This window comes from Microtus ochrogaster, chromosome 7, assembly GCF_000317375.1.
Source record: "Microtus ochrogaster isolate Prairie Vole_2 chromosome 7, MicOch1.0, whole genome shotgun sequence".
NCBI lineage: Eukaryota > Metazoa > Chordata > Mammalia > Rodentia > Cricetidae > Microtus > Microtus ochrogaster.
Genome location: NC_022014.1, coordinates 70,838,518 through 70,842,656, shown reverse-complemented (window position 1 = coordinate 70,842,656; position 4,139 = coordinate 70,838,518).

Genomic DNA, 4,139 nt, shown 5'->3' with positions numbered 1-4,139 from the left:
CTCCCTCCCTCCCTCCCTCCCTCCTTCTTCCTTCCTTCCTCCTTCCTTCCTTCCTTCCTCCTTCCTTCCTTCCTTCTTCCTTCCTTCCTTCCCTCCTTTCTTTCTTTCTTCATTTTATTTTGGATTTTCGAGACTGGATTTCTCTGTAGCTTTGGAGCCTATTCTGGAACTAGCTCTTGTAGACCAGGCTGGCCTCGAACTCATGGAGATCCGCCTGCCTCTGTCTCCCGAGTGCTGGGATTAAAGGCGTGCGCCACCACCCGGCAGCCACTCTTTCTTTCCTTGGAGTCAGGCACCAAACAATCTGCCCATGAGAAGGGTGGGGCACCCGTGTCACTGGTGTTACCTCTTCCATCCTGTCCCAGCCATCAGGTTCACCCATTCCCACCTGTTTAGCATCCCAGGATAATTTAAGACGTTGGGTCTCCCCAGGGCCCATGTGGAGGAAACTTTGATTGTCATGGCCACTGTACCTGGTGGTCTTGGGAGGGACATTCCTTCCATTCCTTGGCTCTGTGTGGGGGTGGAGGTGGAGTGGTTCCAGGATTCAGGTCTTGACTGTATCACTTAGGTCTGTGTGACTCTACAGAAGTCACCTATCTCTTTTGTGCTCTGAGGGGTTAAAACTGAGGCCTGGGAGAGTGGCCAGCACCTGGGACGCCTATGACGAGGGACAGGGGAAGAGAAGCCTTCCCAGCAATGGCTAACCGTGGGAACCGCAGCAGGCAGCTGAAATCGTCCCTCTCTCCTGGCCAAGCCCTTCTTGTTTTCTTACACCCCATCTGATGAGGGCCCTCTGGGAAGGTGCTCTTGGAGGATCATGCCTGGAGGCCTGCTGGCTTTAAATGCTAGGTGTCACAGCAAAGGTGGTGATGAAGACGGGTAGGGAGAACCTGATGTACGATAAGTTCCCAGCCTTCAGCACCCTGGGTTCAGGCCTGGGCTGGGTGCCAGGGCTGGCTGCTCTTCCCAGCCCTGGGCCTTGGAGACAACTTCTGAAAGTAGGTTGCCCCCCCCCCCCCGACATCAGAGAAGAAGCTGCCCCTTTGCCTGGTACTATGCTAAGTCCATAGCACTTACCCCAATTCCTCTGTGTTGTTGGCCAGGGCCTTGAGCTAGTTCTGGGATCCAAGGAGGATATGCTTGTGTTCCTACACTTCCAAATAGGAGAGCTCAACTCTAGCTTGGCATTGCCTGAGAGGGTTAGAGTCCCTTGAGTAGCCTAGTCACAGGGAACAAGAAGGAGTGAGCAGTGGACCATAGTTCTAGAGACCACGCCAGGGTTCTGCAGGTCTGAATTGATTCCTGGCTCCTCCCATTTTCTAGACGGCCTTGGGCTAGTCATTTTGGATTCCTCAGTTGCTAACAAGCTCAACTTGAAAGGTCTGAAATCTTCTGACCGTGGATGACCCTGGGTGTCTCCCACTTCCTGTGGAGCGCAGAATAAACCAGGGCTTTGAAATCCGGCCATTTTTGTTAGAAGCTGCTACTTCCAGGCTCAAGGACTTGGCCAGATTTCTCCATCTGTAAGCCGGAGACAATACACCAACCTCAGGAAGCCACTGAGGGCACTAAATAGATCCCGAATACGGAGAGCAGAGGCGCTCAGAGTGTGGGCTGTCCCCGACTGCAGACTGCACGTGTCTTGGAGCATGTATGGGGGTGCACATGCAAGAGTGTGGGCAGGTGTGTGGCTGAGAATGAGCACCGGCGCCTGCAGCTCAAGTTTGTTTTCACGAGACATCGGGCCTCTGCTTTCTTCTCAAGGTCCTTTAGGTGAAATTCTGGTATGTAAGCATTTCTGCCCATGACTTCTCCAAGTCTTTCTGGATGGTTTCTTCTTTCTATGGTGGAGAATGAACCCAGGGCCTCACGCAGGACTGGTAAGTGGGCCATTCCTTAGCTACATCCCCTGCCCTGAGATCATTTTTTAAAGGTGACCTCCCTTCTAAACTTCTTAAGGTGCCTCTTATTCCTGCTTCTTGGTGTGCCTCAAGACTCTTGTTGCACCTGTAGGGAGAGGAGCTCTGGGGTCCTTCTTCCCACAGCTGGGAAATTGCTACTGCCTGTTTTTGGTTTTTTTTTCTGGCTGCTGGCTTTCTTCCCATCAGTCTCACACTGTACTCTAGCACCCCGTGGAAAGTTCACATGCTTCTTGGAGACTAGGGAGGCATCAGTGTGCATGAGTGCGTGTGTGTGTGTGTGTGTGTGTGTGTGTGTGTGTGTGTGTGCGCGCATTGGGGGGTAGGGAAAGGGGTGGGACATAGCAGAGATTTCTCCAAATCCTCTGTTGCTTTAAAGGAAAGCCTATATTTAGCCGGGCTTAGAGGAGCCTGTAAATATGTATTTTGCAACGTCGTAGTTGTAGCCATGGAGTTCTAGAGACATGCAGAGAGGTCAGGAGAAAAAAAAAAACAGGAAAGATTAGGAAATATATTTTGTCATCAGCAAATCCAAGGAGTTTCTAGTGCCTGCTCCAACTGCTAAGAACTCACATTTCTGTGTTTTTGATGGCTACTATTTTTCACGTGCAAGGAAGAGACAACTTCCAGAGTTATCTTTTCCCATAGGCCTTGCCCGCCGTCTCCTGCCTGACTGGCTCCACCAGGCTCTGCTGGGCTCCCATGGAGCCTGGCACAGGTGCAGTGTCCAGAATACCAGCTTTTGCTCCTCCACCTTAGCCCCTTGCTCTTCAAGTAGCCTGGTTGGGGGGGTTAGGGGGTGGAGATTGGAAACATATAAGCTATCTTGTTCCTTTGGGGGTAATTCTCCTTCACAGAATTCTTTTTAGGAAATAAGGAAAGTTCAGAAAACAGCATCACGGCAGACTTTGCAAATACCCGTATTGGGTCACGTATAAATGAGATTAACTTGGGAGGCTAGGGAGAGGACTCAGTGAAGTCTTTGCTGTTCAAGCACGAGGGCTTAAAGTTCATCCCCAGAACCCAAGTGAAAATCAAGCCAGTTGTGGTGGCCCATGCTCCTGATCACAGAACCCTTGGGGCTTAGAGGCCAGCTGGCCTAGCCTACTCTGCAGCAGCGAGGGACCCTATCAGAAAAAAACAAAAACCCAAACCAAACCACAAAGGTATTTTCCATCTTCTCCAATGGAAACTCTGTCTCCAAGCACAGTAACTCCCTACTCCCTCCCCCTGCTGTCCCTGGCAACCACTTGTATCTCTGTGAACTTGATTCCTCTAGGTACCTTATGTAAGCATCATACAGAAGCTGTCCTTTTGTGCCTGGTTTATTTTGCCGGGTTTACATAAATTGTGGCAAGTGCTAGCCCACAATCTCACCTCTTTCACACGCATTTCCATATTCATGAAACGGTAGTACTTTCATAGTCTTTACAACCTATGTAACAATCTATATATGCCATTTGTACCTTTGCCACCCAAGGTTTTTTTGTTTTGTTTTGTTTTTTGTTTTTTCTAGACATAGTTTCTCCGTGTGATAGCCTTAGCTGTCCTAAAACTCATTCTGTAGACCAGGCTGGCCTTGAACTCACAGAGATCTGCCTTAAAGGTGTGCACCACCACCGCCCAGCTCCACCCATGATTTTTGACAGTGGGAGGTTCTTCTGTGTACTTACCTCTGTGGTTTGTACATTTTAATTTCTGTTCATCATTTTAGCGTGGTTTATAAGCCACAGTGTTAGTTGTTGCCAATTCACCTACCAACAGTGTTTAGGTAGCATCTGGTTTTTGCTGTCCTAAGCAGGGTTGCAATGACACATCTGGGATTTTATCTGAACCCAATCAGGATGTTACCTACAACCAGGAAATCTTTTGCTTGGTGCTTGAACTTTGAGCTTGGCTGTCACTGCCAAGACATTCTCTATGGCTGACGAGTTCCCATCCTTCCTCTCACCACAGCCTCTGTAGAAGAGCATGGTGGCTAGAGGACAAGCTCGGTGCCATCCCCGCCAAGGCTGTCTCCACTTCTTTTGAGACAGGGTCTCTTACTGGCCTGCAGCTCATTGGTTAGGCTAGACTAACTGCGCAGCGAACCCCAGGATCCTCCTGTCCTCACCTCCCCAGTTTGGATTGCTAGCACATGCCACGCGCCCCTCCCCCACTTTTTGAAAAATGTGAGTTCTGGGAATTGAACTCAGGTCCTCATGCTTGCAAGGGAAG